This window comes from Phoca vitulina, unplaced genomic scaffold (assembly GCF_004348235.1).
Source record: "Phoca vitulina isolate PV1807 unplaced genomic scaffold, GSC_HSeal_1.0 scaffold31, whole genome shotgun sequence".
Taxonomy (NCBI): Eukaryota; Metazoa; Chordata; class Mammalia; order Carnivora; family Phocidae; genus Phoca; species Phoca vitulina.
In genome coordinates, this window is record NW_022589734.1 from 1,267,245 (window position 1) to 1,285,357 (window position 18,113).

At 37.4% G+C, this 18,113-nt stretch overlaps 1 protein-coding gene across 4 annotated transcripts in view; it reads right to left on the reverse strand.

The window, feature by feature from the left end:
* The window catches only part of EXOC2 (exocyst complex component 2), a 260,110-nt gene that overhangs the window by 233,731 nt on the left and 8,266 nt on the right, over positions 1-18,113 (reverse strand). The window contains exon 1 of one of the 4 annotated variants that reach the window (XM_032424946.1): positions 15,825-16,522. The exons of the other annotated variants lie outside the window; for them this stretch is intronic. The gene's annotated coding sequence lies outside the window, so the exon portion shown is untranslated. Of the gene's footprint in view, positions 1-15,824; positions 16,523-18,113 lie in introns of those variants that run through there. 4 annotated transcript variants of the gene reach the window in all.

Consider the following 18,113-nt stretch of genomic DNA (forward strand, 5'->3'; position numbering starts at 1 on the left):
TTTTTAAAGATTTTATTTATTTATTTGACAGAGAGAGACACAGCGAGAGAGGGAACACAAGCAGGGGGAGTGGGAGAGGGAGAAGCAGGCCTCCCACGGAGCAGGGAGCCCGATGCGGGGCTCGATCCCAGGACCCTGGGATCATGACCTGAGCCGAAGGCAGACGCTTAACGACTGAGCCACCCAGGCGCCCCTTGTGAATGCTTTCTAATGATCTTTTATAATAACAGACCTTGATATAAGCTATAAATTCTACCTTCTTTTTTCAGGAGACGTGTTTATTACCTACAGCTTCAACCTGCAGCTTCAACATTTGTCAATTCCTCTTGCTTTTGTTTTATTTTGCTTTGTTTTTCCTATCTATCTATATTGAATACTTAGTTCATTTGTTTCAGTCTTCCTTTAATAATAACCTTTAAAGCCACTACTTTTCCTACTATAATGCTGGTCATACCATTGATTTTGACATGCAGTGATTTCACTATTCATTTATAAATGATCTGTAGTTGCAGTTTTGATTTCTTCTTTGACCCAAGATTAACTTTAGAAAGCTTTAAAGAATTCCACAGTTAAGTTTGTTGTGGAGCTTTTTATTATTATTATTATTATTAATTATTATTATTATTGTAATTCCAGCATTTACTTGCTTTATTCTTACTCCAGTTTGTTTACTTGTTTTGGTCAGAGAATGTAGTCCATAAATGTCCTACTTGGGGAATTTACTGAGGTTTCTTTTGTGGAATCCCTTCATTTACTTATTCACTGAGCTTCCCTGGTGCCTGTTTTAGATCAGGAGTCAGCAAACTACAGCAACCAAGAAATACACCTGTTTTTGTAAATAAAATTTTATTGGAACACATGAATTCATTTCCATGCTGCCTATGACTGCTTTCTCACTGCAACAGCAGAACTGAGTAGTTGCAATAGAGACTTTAAGGCCAAAAACGCCTAAAGCATTTACTATCTCACCCTTTCAGAAAAAGTGTGCCAACTCCTATTAGATGATGGCAGGTCAGCATCCCCTGTCTCAACACCATTCTAATCTGAAACATTTGCAGCTGAAACTCTTCGAATTCCCAGATATATGTTAAGGTTCCTTTCCTGTTTCTAGCACCAGTATTTTCCTCAGTGATTAGAACATATAAGAAACTAAGAGAAAAAATAAAAAATACTGGTATATGTGATAGCATCTTCATCCTGTAAGTCCTACTGATAAAAAACTGCATACTCCAAATATTATTATCTTATGCTTACAAAAAGAATTTCAAAAACTGTTTTAGCATCCCTTTTAGAAATTAAGGTCTATTGAACCAGTTATTGCACAGAACTGAGAAATTCGGTGCTTTGCTTTATTTCTTTAAAGACTTGACAAGTTGGGTTTTTCTCTTAATAGACTTTTTTTTAATAGTTTCTGGTTTACAGAAAAATTAAGTAGAAAGCACAGAGAATTCCCATATAGCTGTGGATATTAATTGAGGGAAACTTCATTTAGGATGGATTCAGGAAGCCCTGATGGGACTTTCCATCACAGCTTACTTCACATTCCTGGACAGGAAGAAATTCAATTTACTACCCGAACAAGGAAGAAGATTTTCTCCTTGCCGAGCAACAGCCCAGCCAATAAGAAACTATCATGATTCAGATGATGACAAACCATCACTGTTAGGCAGGAAGCTAGGCATGAGTGACAAGGAGGATGGACCTTAGACACCCTGACGGAGAGGCCCAACAGAGGACCACCTGGGGACAACCCCATGCCACCCATCTAGCAGGTGGTTTGGTTTGTGGTTACAACAGAGGAAGAGTGAAGTCTATTGTGTTTGTTGTGCTCCTGCCGAAAGCAACCCCTTGTCCTTCTTTGACCTATGTCTCTAGAATAGAAATAATGCAGTTTGCTACCCCAAGCAGCATTTTGAAAACATTTTGGGAAAGGACATGTGTAGTTGACTAATTATTGTATAAATCTAGGCCTATCATTCATATGTTGCCACCTTATGACTCATGCAAAATATCAATTTTTATTGATATAAACCCACAGCCCAAAGTTTCCAGGGCGTTGTCTCTCATGACTGGCCCACTCCTCCCTTGGAGCATACTTTAATAAAACTTTGCTCACTTTACTTTCATTTTGCTATCCTGTAATTCTACTATGGCAGTGAAAAGAACTGAGGCTTCGTTCCTTTTCCATATAACTCTCGGTAACATTACCACCTTGAACTCTTGTTTTCCTCCAACAGACTTTGCTTCAAAGCTGACTCTCCTCTTCTTTTTCTCTGTAAAGTAATGTTCCTCTCATTCTCCAGACTTGCCTATGGTTTTCCATAGCCTGCATGTCCTGAATTGCAATTCCTCTACTATCCAAATAAACTATTTTGCTGGTAAAATAAGTAGCCATTTTATTTTGAAGGTTACATACCCCTTCACAAGCCCCACATACAGTTTCATCTATAACTAATATCTTACATTAGCATGTATATTTGTTAAAATTGGTAAGTCAAAATTGATACATTAACTAAATGCCATAGTTTGCTATTAGGGTTCACTTTTTGTGTTGTACATTTGAGTTTTGACAAATGTATAATTACATGTATTCACAATTACAGTATCATAGAGAAGAGTTTCAATGCCTTAAAATCCTTTTTTTCTCCTCCCTTAGCATATCAATCATACTTCTTAAATGTTTTTCAGTGGTTGCCCTACAGTTTGCATTACACATGTACAACTAAACCAAGCTGACTTTCAAATAACACTGTACTTCATGGCTAGTGGAAGGACCTTATAACAGAGTATTCCCAATTTCTCCCTCCTATGCTTTATAACATGTCATTAATTTCTATTCTCTATAAGCTATCATCACCAAATATTTCGTTCCTGTTATTAAACAAAGTGTTTGATCAATTAAGAATAAGAAAAATTGTATTTTATCTTCATTTCTTCTTCCTTTATGTAGATCCTAGTTTCTGACCTTTATCATCTTTCTTTCTGAGGAATTTCTTTTAATGTTTCTTGAGAAGTAGGCTTACTGGAGACAAATTCCTCCAATTTTTAAGTATTTCTCATTCACTTTTGAAGGATAATTTGATAATTTTGCTTGTACACAGAATTCTATGTTGATTTTTTTTTCAGCACTTTAAATATTACACTCTTCTTATTCATTCTTTTCTTGCTTATATGGTGTCTGAAAAGAAATCCAATATAATTCTTACTCTTGATTTCCCATAAGTAAGGTGTTTTTCCTCTGGCCTACTTCAAGACTGTTTTTAATTTTCTGCAGTTTGAATATAACTAGATATAGATTTTTTAGTGTAAGTCCTGCTTGAGTATTCTCTGAGCTTCCTGGGTCTGTGGTTTGTTGCCTATTATTAATTTTGGAAAATTCTCAGTCATTGCTCCAAGTCATTCCATTGACAGGCCCTCATGCACAGCACAAATGGAGACTCACCCACCTTGTCCCCCACAGCCCAAACCTAGGCCCATTCAGGGACTTAAACAAGTGCTTCAAATTCCCTACCAAGGGCTCCTCATGAGATCCTAGCAAGAAATGAACCAATCACAGCTGGGTATAATCCACAGTGATTTTCTCACTTTTTGATCTCAAGAACTCTTTAAAAAAAAAAAGGTGGAGAGCAGGGGGACAGATACCAAAAGACTTTACTTACGTGGGTTATAGCCATTATTAACATTAAGAATAGGAAAACCTCATTTAGAATGGACTCAGGAGGCTGACAGGGGGAGCTCTCAAGCCCTACCACTTCTGTTAATTGCAGACCTAACAGGAAAAAAAGGGCCTATTTTACTATCCCAACAGGAGGAAGAAAATTTTTCCTTCTCTTCCAGCAACAGCCCAAAGAGAGACAGCCAATAAAAAGCCACTATACTTCCACTCCCAGTTTACTCCCAATGGACTTTTTGTTTATAACAGCCTACCAACTCTCCCTTTTCCTCTATAAAAGAGAGTTCCTTTCCTTGTCCATGTTCTCTGGGCACAGCTATGCTTGCAGTTCTCTTACTATTCCCAAATAGACCTATTTCTGCTGGTAAAATAACTGTTAGTTTTATTTTTTAGGTTAATATCATTAATATTTACTTTATTAGAAATAAAAACTTATAGGATGTTTCAGTGGCTTTTCCATTTCTAGTATGAAAAGCTGTAATAATTTTGGCTTCTGGAAAGCTCATTCTGTCTACACATAATTCCTTTTTCTTTAATCTCTGAATGATTGGTCTCAAGAAGCCACAACTTAAGTGGCATTACAATACTATATTTGTTCTGTTGCATAAGACATATGGTATGTTAACACTTACAAAGCTGAAAGGAAGATGGTTTTCATCATATTTTCATTTCTTATTTATAGTTTTTTTTAAAGATTTTATTTATTTGACAGAGAGAGACACAGCAAGAGAGGGAACACAAGCAGAGGGACTGGGAGAGGGAGAAGCAGGCTTGCCGCTGAGCAGGGAGCCCGATGCGGGGCTCGATCCCAGGACCCTGGGACCACGACCTGAGCCGAAGGCAGACGCTCAACGACTGAGCCACCCAGTTTTGCCTAAAGTCTTTGGAATAGATTCTTCCTTTCCATAAGTCAGAGAACCCATTATGTCTACTCTGGTATTTTCAAATGCAGAAGCTGCAGCTGTGGGACAAGAAAGCAAAGTCTTCTACTCTTTCTTTATTAAGCCAACAATCCACCATGCTCTATACCTGCATTATTCAGCATGGATAGGGGTTCTGGGTGTTGGACATAGCACAGTACCACAGGAGAAGGAAACGAGAAGGCCCTTCATTTATTCCTTCTCTAACATTTTTCGTTTATGTACATCTGAGTTTCTGATGTATATCATTTCCCTTCTCTCTGAAAAAAACTTCTTTAACATTTTAACTTCTTTTAACATTTAACATAATCTGGTGAAAAATTTCCTCAATTTTGTTTGTCTGAGAAAGTCTTTATTTCTCCTTCATTTCTGAAGGTTAACTTCACTGCATACAGAACTCTAGGTTGATAGTTTTTCCTTGCTTGCTTGCATGGTTTCTGAAGAGAAGTACCATGTAATATTTATCTTTGTTCCTTTCTAGGTAATTTCCCCCACCCCCGGCTTCCTTCACTATTTTCTCTTTGATTTTTCTGCAGTTTGAATATATATTTAAGTGTAGATTTTGTGTTATTTGTCTGCTTACTATTCTCTGAATTTTCTGATCTGTGGTTTGGGATCTATCATTACTTTTAGGAAATTCTCAGCTATTACTTCAAATATTTTTTCTGTTCCTTTCTCTCCTTCTCCTTCTGATATTTCCATTATGTGTTATACCTTTTGTAACTGTCCCACATTTCTTGGATATTCAATTTTATTCAGTTTTCTCTCTGTTAATTCAGTTATTGACATTTCTTTAAGCTCACTGATTCTTTTCTCAGCTATATTCAGTTTACTGATAAGCCCATCAAAGGGATTCTTCATTTCTGTTACAGCGTGTTTTAGTTCTATTTCCTTTTGATACTTTCTTAAAGTTTTTTTCTGCTTACATTTCTCATCTGTTCTTGCATGTTACCCACTTTTTCCATTTATAGCCCCTAGCATATTAATGACAGTTGTTTCAAATTCCTGGTTCAATAATTCCAACATCCCTACCATATCTTAGTTTGGTTCTGATGCAAAAGAACTGTGTTTTTTGTCTTTAAGTATGTCCTTGTAAGTTTTTGTTGAAAGATGGACAGGATGTCCATCAGCAACTGGTACTGGTTCCCACAGAGATGTCTGCTCCCGGACTTCTGCTCTGGTTAAGCTGTGATTCTCTGTTCCTGCCTATATCTCTCCAATTTGGGGAGCAACAGTTTGCTGTAACTCAATTCTGAGATGGAAATATATATATAACTTGTAACTATTTTGGCAGAAACCTTTCTAAACTTGTCTAAATTTGTCTTATAATAGCATATGGAACATAATTTAACTTAAGGAATCATTCACAGCCATTATCAGGATCATTAAAGACTGTTTTGTACATGTTCCTGGGTTATTATTTCAAGCTGCAGTGTTTTATGAGCTTGCTTTTTATAGTCATCTCAATTGATGTCAGACTCTTACTGATTATTAAAAGCAGGGTGCCAGTCTCTGATGAATCTATTTCCTCTCCTTCTAATTTGTTGCTTCTAATCTGCTGCACTGCTCCTGGATGACAATCACTCTCTCCAATTCTACTCCTGTCCTAGTTTTTGTTCACTTCAGTTCTTAAGCATTCCTCCATAAAAGAAGTCAGAATGGTGTCCAGGAGCTCCATGTGTCCTAGCTGCCCTCCACATCTCCACTAGGTCAGGAACAACCCAGAGTTTCTTGTGATCCTCCAGGCAAGATTTCTTAACTGTGGCACTAGTCATGGTTTGGACAGGGTCATTCTTTGTAATGACGGAGGTCCTGTACAGAGCAGGATGCTTAACAGCATATCTGGGCTCTCTGCACTACCTAACAGCAGCACAACCCCAATTGCAATGATTAAAATATAGCTCCAGACAATGCCAAATGTCCCCAGGGAAGGGGAGAGGGTCACCCCCAGTTGAGGACCAGTGCTCCAGGGATTAGACTGGAGGCCAGAGATCTGGGTGCTCAGGATAAGACCCCTCTTCCAGAGCCTCTGCATCACCTTGGAAGAGCAAGAGTGAGGCCTGGATCTCAGCATACCCCTGACAAGATTCCCACTCCTCCTGCCCCTCAAACTCCCAAGCTCACCACCATGATCTTCCTTAACATTATGTCTTATTTACACTTACCTGAGCCACAGGAAGAAACCCTGACTACTGATCACCCCACATCCCCAGGCTCTAATCCCTATTTATTCTGACTCTCCCTTTCTGGATCCCTATCTATTAAAATACTAACAAACCAACTCAGAGGGAAGACTTAATTGTGACAGGTTTTCACTTTGATATCTGTGGTAGCCCTCTAGGTTCCAGACAAGTGCTGATGTCAAATAATGACCAAAAAGTATATATACAAAAGCTCATGAGTGGTTATCTGCTACCTCCTTGATCCAAAAATAGGAAACAGAACTATCGTTTTTTGGTTTTTGTTTTTTTAGTAATCTCTACACCCAACGTGGGGCTCCTAACTCAAGACCCCAAGATCAAAAGTCACATGCTCTTTCAAATGCGTCAGCCAGACACCCCGAACTGTCATTTGTTTCTAATCAAATTTTATATTGCTATGCTAGGTTCAAAGACTAACAGAACTATCAAACTCCAAACTAGAAATTATGCAAAAATGCCAAATTGGTCATAATTCATATGCAATCAGCCAAATTTGAGTCATTATACCTAGATCAATAACTCTAAGATCAAAATGAGTTTTTTATTGCCACAATAATTACAGAACAGGTGATCCTAACTAAACGACAAAGACTGTTAACATGATTACTTCCTTTCTTCATATAATTTGGTAAAAAAAATATATATATATATAAGGAATTTGTTTTGCCTTAAAAGTGATTTATTTATTTATTCTTTCAGTTAGCTAGCCTATGGGCCATTTTCCTCTTAAGAGTTCACACACTCTGTAAAAAAATTATCTTGTACAAAATGTGGACTGTGAACACTTCTCAAAGCTTAACAGTGAAGATGAATTTGGACTGTGGTAAACAGAAGAAAGAGTATCTCCAAAACACAATAGTAACTTCAAAAATAACTGGGAAGAGAAGGGGGTTAGCTATCAAATGCTTTCTCTAATACTCTTTTCTAGGTCAGATTTATGCCTCTTCTCATCGGTGATAAGGATCACTGCCCTACTGATCTCTGCTCTCCTCTGCTACTAAATCCTGAAGCTGTGATACAAAGTCCTAGTCCATGTATTAATCATGTTTTTTTTTTTTTAATTTTCTGTATTTTATAATGCTTTGGCATTTTGGGGCGTTGCAGACAAGGAAAGGAACTGCCCCTCTGAGGGTTAACTAATTCCTAGAGATAGCCAACAACTTGCCAGGAGCATACCCCTGCTACACAAGCCAACCAATCCAGAGTCCACACCCACCCTTCATCAGGCTCCTACAGTCCAGGACAACACCCCCCTGTCCTAAACACCCCAAGGCCAGACACCAGACAACTAAGGACCACTGCATAAAGCAGAGCCTGCCAAAATCAATCCAATCCTAAACTTGCTCAGCTTGCCTATTGTGCTTGCCTGTTCCTTCCAGAGAAAACCATAATAAAGGCTCTGGCCCGTTCTTACACCTTCTGCCTTCTGACCAACCCTAGTACATTCCCCAACCCTGGCTTCCCCTACCCTGCCCAGCATGGTATGTCCCCTCCTCTTAGGGACTGTGAATAACAAACTGTCTTTTTTTCCTTTCTTTTAATGTAGGCTCCATGCCCAGTGTGGAGCCCAATGCAGGGCTCAAACTCGTGACCCTCGAGGATCAAGACCTGAGCTAAGTCAAGAGTAGGATGCTTAACCAACTGAGCTACTCAGGTGTCCCTGTCTTTTCAAGAGCTACCTTTTCTCCTCATGTTGGCCTCACCATACCTGAATAACAATAAAATCTACATTTTCAATCTTTTCTGGGCTACTATGAGTAAACGCCAATCCTCCCTTTCACCCAAGAGTCTCAGGCTAGCAGGAAGGAGGAAAGGAAGCAAAGAATATTTAGAAATTCCTTAACTCTAAGTGCTAAAGGGAATCTGGCCATAGTAATGCTTTTATGTCATTTATCCAAGACAGATTAGTGACAGGAGAATCCAACATTACTGACCTCTGACTCTTGCAGAGTACATGAAGAGATGCTTTATTCATTCTAACAGAGATGGGTGCCATTATCACCCACTGCTTCCAAACTGACTCTTTGGAGAGGACAGGTGCTCCTGGTGACCCTGAGGATGAAGGGTTCTGCAATTCCGCACATTACACTTTACGGGGATCTTGACTACTTAATTAGTGGGTTGAAGTTTTCACGTGTAATGGACGGTTAGCATTTAAGGTGTACATTGAGGAACAAATATGGCTCTTGCCTTTAAGGTATTTTACAATATAAGAAACAACACAAATAACATCAGTAAAGGATGTAGCTAGCCATTAATTAACAGATAACACAACATGTCTTAGATAAGAAGCAAACATCAATTAATAATAGTAACAACAGTTATATCTATTGAACGCTTACTATGTTCTTTCCATGTAATAGCTTTTAATCCTCACAACTCCCCTGTGAGGATACCCCATTAATACTTTGTCCAACACCCCACAACTAATAACTGAAAGAGCAGGATTCACACCTAGGCAATTGGCTCTAGCGACTGTGTCTGCATCACACACACACACACACACACACACACACACACACACACACACAGATATCCTTCATATATGAAAATGGCACCAGGGCACCTGGGTGGTGCAGTCCAATAAGCGTCTGACTCTTGCTATCAGCTCAGGTCTTAATCTCAGGGTCGTGAGTTCAAGCTCCCAGCATGGAGCCTACTAAAAAAAAAAAAGAAAAAGGCACCAAAAAGAATACTCTTCACAAGTGCTAACAAGCTGACCTCTCAGCCCAGCTCTGCAGTGTGGATATGCACTAAGAGATGCTGACTGGCATTAAGGACACCAAAATTTTCATCAATACAAAGCAAATTGACTTATATGGGGTAAACAACACTGGTGTCATTAGACAACAATTTAACCAGACAAACCAATTTGTTCATCTGGGAAAGATACAAAATCAGTAGAAAAGCCACCTAACTAGGAGTCAAAAGACATATATTCATTTATTCAGGTCCCTTTAAACTCTTAGTTTTCTCACCTATAAAATGGGAATAATAGCTAGCTTCACAGGTACACTGAGAGGATTAAATGAAACCACGTATGTCAAAAATCTCTGCAAACATTAAAGCCCAATATAAAAATAACACAGTATTGCTCCTCTGCATAGGTAAAAAACCAACTTTAATTGAATCTGGAGGCTGGGTAAGTCATTAAATTTGTTGCCATGTTGAAGACTGGATGTGAAACTTTACAGGAGGATGACCTTAATCTATTTTAAGACTGAAGATGTTATTAACAGAGAAAAGAGAAAATTACAGAGTCTTGCCACATAATTTGGGTAAGAAAGCCCCAAGAAGCAGGAAGGAGAGGGCTGAATACAATACTGCAACTGTAAACAAAGATTAAGTCTCAAGAACCAGGGTGTATCAACTCCACAGCAAATGGGTAAACTATTTCTTTAAAGCCACAGCACTGTACCTCACAATCTGATGAAAAAATTCCAAATACTGTTTATGATACATACTCAGGATAGCCAAATACCAAGCTTAATATTCTAAACAATTACTATATTTTCTTGCCTCTTTATTTTTAACATATTAATTCCAATCCCCATAGATACAGTCCAAAGTATAATTTTCTTGCTTACATTACTTCAAACATCTATAGAGTTAAAGAATTTTGGTTATTTAGAGAGTTGAATATAATTTTGATTAAGCCAATAAACCTAGGATAACATAAAAGTAAATGTATATTACAGCTTTGGGCATAGGAAGACTAAGTTTGGAGTTGATGGAAGAATCCCAACAGTGAACACACCACATAGAAATGTACACCTTCTATAGGTTAATAAACGAGACAACCAAATTTAAAAGCCAAACAGTAAATTAGAGAAAATACTCAAAATAAAACATGAATAGCTTTATTATAAACACATCTCACAAAATCAATAAGAAAACATTAAGACTCAAAAAAATAAAGGCATAAGAAAGAAAATTCACAATGGAGGAAATGCAACCAATAAATATATGGAAAAAAAATTCAACCTCACAGAAATGCAAATTACAAGAGATTCCACTGTTGGACTATTAATGAAAAGTATTTAAGACAGTCATGACTGTCCACCGAATCTGGGTAGTGCTCTATGCACTGCTGGCAGCAATACAAACCATTCCAACATAAATACAAACATTCCAATATAAACCACTGGAAAACAATTTGGTAAAATGTGTCAAAGTCTTACAAATGCTTCTTTTGACTTGGAACATATTCTCTTTCTCTCCCCCTCTTTTTTTTTTTTTTAGATTTTATTTATTTATTTGACAGAAAGAGACACAGCAAAAGAGGGAACACAAGCAGGGGGAGTGGGAGAGGGAGAAGCAGGCTTGCCGCTGAGCAGGGAGCCCGATGCGGGGCTCGATCCCAGGACCCTGGGATCAAGACCTGAGCCGAAGGCAGACGCTTAACGACTGAGCCACCCAGGCACCCCATATTCTTTTTCTGCCCAACATATTAATTCAACAACTCTATACTTTATGCTATGATCACCACAGGTGTAGCTACCATCTTTTGCCATACAATGCTATTACAATACTATTGACTATATTCCCTACACTGTACCATTCATGCTGTGACTTACTCATTCTACAACTAGAATCCTGTACTTTTCACTTCCCTTCACCAGGTTTACCCATCCCTCCCTTCCCCCTCCCCTCTGGCACCCATCAGTTTGTTCTCTGTATTTATGCGTCTGTTTCTGCTTTTTGTTCATTTGTTTTGTTTTTTAGATTCCATACATAAGTGAAATCATATTCTATTTTTTTCTCTGTCTTATTTCACTTAGCATAATACCTCTAGGCCCATCCATGTTGTCACAAATGGCAAGATCTCATCCTTCTTATGGCTGAATAATATTCCATTGACTAAATATACTACTTCTTTATCCATTCATCCAATGGTGAACATTTAGGTTGCTCGCATATCTTAGCTATTGTAAATAATCGTGCAATAAACCTAGCAGTGCAAATATCCTCTCAAATTAGTGTTTTCATTTTCTTTGGGTAAATACTCAGCAGTGGAATTCCTGGATCATATGGATTTCTACTTTTTTCTTTTTGTATTTCTATTTTTTTAAAAATTTTTTGAAGAACCTCCATACTGTTTTCCACAATTGCTATACCAACTTACAATCCTACAAACAGTGCACAAGAGTTTCTTTTTCTCCACATCCTCACCAACATTTATTTCTTATCTTTTCTTATTTTAGTCATTCTCACAGGTAAAAGGTGCTATCTCTGTGGTTTTGATTTGCATTTACCTGACAATTAGTGATGCTGAACATCTTTTCATGAGTCTGTTAGCCATATGTAGGTCTTCTTTGGAAAAATGTCTGTTCAGGTCCTCTGCCCATTTTTTAATTGCATTAATTGGGTTTTTGGTGTTGAGTTATAGAAGTTCTTTACATATTTTGGATATTAACACCTTATTATTTGCAAATATCTTCTCCCACGAAGTTGCCATTTCATTTTGTTCAAGGTTTCCTTTACTGTGCACAAGCTTTATATTTGATGTAGTACCAGTAGTTCATTGTCCCCTTTGTTTCCCTTGCCTGAGGAGACACATCTAGAAAAATGTTCCTAAGGCCAATGTCAAAGAGATTAATGCCTATGTTTTATTCTAGGAGTTTTATGGCTTTAGGTCTCACATTTAGGTCTTTAATCCATTTTGAGTTTATCCTTGTATATGGTGTAAGAAAGCATTCTTTCTTTTGCATGTAGCTGTCCAGTTTTCCCAGCACCATTTATTGAAGAGACTCTTTTCCCCATTGCATATTCTTGCCCCTTGGTCATAGATTAATTGACCATATAAATGTGGGCTTATTTCTGGGCTCTTCATTCTGTTCCATTAATTTATGTGTTTATTTTTGTGCCAATACCATACTGTTTTGATTATTATAGTTTTATAGTATGTCTTGAAAACTGGGGATGTGATAACTCCAGCTTTCTTCTTTCTCAAGATTGCTTTGACTATTTGGGATCTTTTGTAGTTCCATATAAATTTTATTATTACTTTTTCCAGTTCTGTGAAAAATGTTGTTGGTATTTTGATAGGCTTGCATTGAATCTGTAGGTTGCTTTAGGTAGTATGGACATTTTTACAACATTAAGTCTTCCAATCTGTGAGCATGCTATGTCTTTAAATATGTCTGTGCGGTCTTCAATTTCTTTCATCAATGTTTTCTAGTGTCAAGAGTATAGTCTCTCACTTCCTTTGTTAAGTTTATTCCTAGATATTTTATTCTTTTTGGTACAATTGTAAATGGAATTGTTTTCTTAATTTTCTTTTGGCTACTTTCTTATTAGTGTATAGAAACAACAGATTTCTGTACATTAATTTTGTATCCTGTAACTTTACTGAATTCATTTATTAATTCTAACAGTTTTTTGGTGGCGTCTTCAGGGATTTTCTTTATAGTATCATGTCATCTGCGAATAGTGATGGATTAACTTTTTCCTTACCAATCTGAATGCCTTTTATTTCTTTTTCTTGTCTGACTGCTGTAGCTAAGACTTCCAGTACTGTGCTGAATAAAAGTGGTGAAGTGGACATCCTTGTCTAATTCCTGATCTTAGGGGAAAAGCTCTCAATTTTTCACCATTGAGTATAATGTGAGCTATGGGACTGTCATATAAGGGCTTTATTATATTGAAGTATATTCCCTCTAATCCCACTTTGTTGAGAGTTTTTATCATGAACAGATGTTGGATTTTGTCAAATGCTTTTTCTGCATCCATTTAGATAAATATATGTTTTTTTTATCCTTCATTTTGTTAATGTGGGGTAACACATTGATTGATTTGGGAATACTGAGCTATCCTTACATCCTGGAATAAATCCCACTTGATCATGGTTAATGATCCTTTTAATGTACTGTTGAATGTGGTTTGCTAATATTTTGTTGAAACTTAAAACATATTCTTGAAATGTGACCAATGAATAAAGTAATCCAAACCATGGGGATTATTAGGCATGAAGACTCCCATAATTGCAATGATTTATTACCACAAAGGGAAAAAATATAGAAACATCCCAAACAACTAGAAAATGATGTAACTAAAATGTGACGGTCCATCCAAGGAAATATTATGCAGCAAGTGAAATATGAAAAGCATGCCAGAGCAAGAGAATACTTATAACAAATCAGTTTTTAAAAAGAGACATACACATGTATATATGTAAATATATAAATCTGTATGTATTTAGGGAACCATTTAGCATTTTAGAATACTTACTTCTAGGAACTTTTTCTGTACATTTTAAAGTCATTTTGTGTACATATGTGTATATAATATATTATGAACCTTCCTTGGGATGGTCTCCTGACCAGATGTTTGGAAAAATTTCAACCTGCTTATCAAGTGACCTTTCCTGGACAAGAGCTTATTGTGAAGAAAGGGAAAATCGACCCAAGGGACATCACTCTAGCACAGAGAGCTTCTATTAGAAAGGCAACTGTGATCCAAAACCTGGAGGTCTATGGTCTGGACCCATATTTGGTGGCTGCCATCCTCCAGCACAATGCCAGACTAACACTACCATCACTCCTTCCCTGAAGGCCAAGGACAACCTACAGGTCAAAATTTAGGGAAACTAGGTCAACTATCTCAGCTGGCTGTTGCTCAGAAAGTATCAGCTTCATTGAAAATACATCCAAGGCTGAGAAAAGGCCCCCCAATCTGGCAAGAAGTGACAGGCTCTTGTTTCATGTAATGTATCCAGTGGAAATCCACACTCTCAGCTGGATATTTATATGAACATTTTCAGCTTTTGCAAATAAAAATATGTAATTATTTTTAAATATATGTTACACACTTATAAATATGTATTATTATATAATTTTTATATAAATTATGATTTTAAAATATATAGAAAAAGTTTCTGGAAGTATTCTAAAATGCTAACTGGTTTTATTAACAGTGGTAGTATCATCAGAGATTAAACAGTTTGTCCAAAGTCACAGCTGGTAAGTAGTAGAGTTGAGATTCAAAACCAGCCTTAGCTCTATGCTAATCTAACTCTCCATGTGATTTTTTTAACCTATTATTATGAAAATTTTAAACATACATAAAAGAAGAGATTAGCATAATGAACCTCCATGTTCCCAACACATTTTTATGTTGTTTTTGAGCCAGTATTTTAAAGCAAACCCTAAACATATCATATCATCCTAAATATTTTAGTTTGTATCTCTACGATGGACTTTCTACCCTACCTGAATTCATTTTTTCTATGTTGTCTCAAAAATTGTTATAGTTGAGAGGCACCTGGGTGGCTCGGAAATTAGCCTTCCAACTCTTAATTTCAGCTCAGGTCGTAATCTCAGGGTCATGGGATCAAGCCTTGTGTCCACCCATAGTGTGGACTGCTTAAGACTCTCTCTTCCTCTGCCCCCCCCCTTAAAAAAATTGTTAGAGTTGATGTGTTAGAATCTTGATCTAACCAATGCTATTAGAAAAAAAAAGAAAGACAAAGCCTACCTTTGTACAAGTATATATGCTTGTATGAATATGGAGAAAGTCTGAGATGAATAGACACCAGAGGTCAGCATTTTTGGGAGAATGAGACTGGAGAGGGTAGACGAGTCAGGGAAATCACATGTTTTCTACATTTTTATATTGCTTTCCCTGTGGCAGTGAGCATGTATACAAGTTTTTTAGAAATGCAGTAAGCCTTGGACACAGAAAGGCCAATTCCAGAGCATGGTATGGAGTGGCCCTTACGGATGGGGATACAAGGCAGTATACCGCTTCCTTAGGAATACTGACCACATAACGTTTCCTCTTCGCAATCCTGGACCTGTTCATTTCTCTTATACATTGATTTTCTTAGGAAAGGGATAACAAATAATATTCCCTACATTAAAAGAAAAAAAAAAAAGGAAAAAAGAATTACTGTACCAAGGTCCCTGATAAAGAATTGTCCTCAATGGGGTTGGCTAGGACTGCCTCATGTTCTTTTCTTTACTCCTAATACCTAGCCTAGGGCCAGAACAAAGCAGACACTCAGTAAAACAGTGGCTGGGCTGAACAGACCTGGGAACACATGGGCTCAACTGGCAACTCTCTTCTTTTGGCTCTTCAAGGACAGCAGCAAACCTTAGGCCATGTGGAATTCCAGCTATGAGAAACCACTGAGATGTGGTCTTTGAGATGGATGTCAGCTTGATCTGTCCCACTGCAAGATAAACACCATGCCTTCATTTTGTACCATGTCCCATATACTATTTTTTAAAATCAGTAAATCTATTTTTTAGGCTAAGATCAAATATAAACCAATAAATCTGTGCCATGGTAATCACCAAAAACTACTACAGAAATTGCGTCTCCTAACTACATCCTAAAAGTTTACTCAATCAACCTGTGACAACTCCTCTTAATACTCTATATGAAAGTGCTAACTATAAAGACAAGTTATTTGTTCATGCCACAGAAAAAAATCAGAGTAATCCAAATTAACCACAAAGATCTCAGCAGAACAACTCGTCTTCTATGGGTCCCCTCTGGGTGACACTAGGTCAAGTTCAAACATGGCCTCTAAATGTAAGGCCCCAGAGGTGAAAAGCTTGATATTCTATTACCTCTTCCATAAAGAATTACCTGAAAATCAGAAATTCTAATACGTAGGGCGAAATCTTTAATATGTGTCCTTTTCCGAAAAATATTTTTACCATCTAAATCAAAATTAGTTGGACCTCTCATAATTCTTTGCTTTAGAAAAAAAACTTATTTTTTTTTAAAGATGTTATTTATTTATTTGACAGAGAGAGACACAGCGAGAGAGGGAACACAAGCAGGGGGAGTGGGAGAGGGAGAGCAGGGAGCCCGATGTGAGACTCGATCCCAGGACCCTGGGATCATGACCTGAGCCGAAGGCAGATGCTTAACAAACTGAGCTACCCAGGTGCCCCGAAAAAATACTTATTTTTCAACCATCTTTTATTTCTATAAAATAAAGGCCAAAACTGACTTAAGTTTGATTTTTCAATTGTCAAAATCCACACATAAGAAAGAAGGGCAGAACTGAAAATATATAAAAAGATTCCACTTTTCGATTCTAAATAATGAAAAATCCAAATGAAGAGTAATTTTTGTCTTAGATTTAAAGATGAACTTGGGGGCACCTGGGTGGCTCAGTCGATTAAGCGTCTGCCTTCGGCTCAGGTCATGATCCCAGGGTCCTGGGGTCAAAGCCGGCATCGAGCCCCCTGCTCACGGGGAAACTGCTTCTCCCTCTCCCTGCCGCTCCCTTTGCTTGTGCTCTGTCAAATAAATAAATAAAATCTTCAAAAAAAAAAAAAAAAGGATGAACTTGTATTCAACAAAGATCCATTTAAAAATGCTACTTTAAAAATGCTGCCAAAGTATTGTACTTGAAAGACACTGTTTCTCTGCCCTTGAAAGAGAATCAACTGGTGTTGAGGCCAATTGCCACTTCAGTTACATAGAGCAAAACCCTGCTCCTTTTCCTGTTCAGTGTTCATTCCTGGAGGATTTAGCCCGATAAAAGCAAAGACAGGAATAGAGGGATTTGGCTCAATCAGGATTTATCCTTTTAGAGTTCTAGATCAAATTTCAAAAGCCAGTTAGCAATGACATTGGTCAGTTCAAGACAGGTTGGGAATAGGTCCCTGCATGACTGACTGCTACAAAGAATGGCTGGGTGACTGACAGACAATACACACACATGGCATTTCTATCAAATATAAGCCTAGAGCATTTCATAGCTTCTACTGAATATTTCTGAGTTTCTGAAACATAAGTTCAATTCTTTTTATAATGTTTACTTGACTATACCCATCACTTACCAATGTTTTCTTTCTGTATATATAGAATTTTCTCTTGTCAGGTAAAAGACATAGGGTAATGACTGACACTATGCACATATTTTGCCATAATCAACATAAAAAGTTACATAATATGATTGTATTTATATAAAAATTCAGAATAAGTAAACCCATAAAGACAAAGTAGATAAGTGGTAGCTAGAGGAGGGGTAATGGAAAAGGATTGATAGTGGGCTCAAGGTTTCCTTTTGGAGGAAAATGTTCCAGGATTAGATAGAAGTGATGGTTGCACAACTTTGTAAATACAGTAATTTTGCTTCAGAATTCTTGGGAGAATTAGATTATCATTTTTACTGCAAACGTAGAATAGAACCCCCCAAAAATGGACACAAGAGGAAATACAGGATGATAGCATTAAAAAGAAAAAAAAAAAGCATTTGACACTACCTAATTTCCTAAAGTCTTCTGATTTAAGACCAAAGGAGACTAAAGAAGACCTTGGCCTTGGGCCAGGACTGAAAGGGTGCCAGGGAGCAGG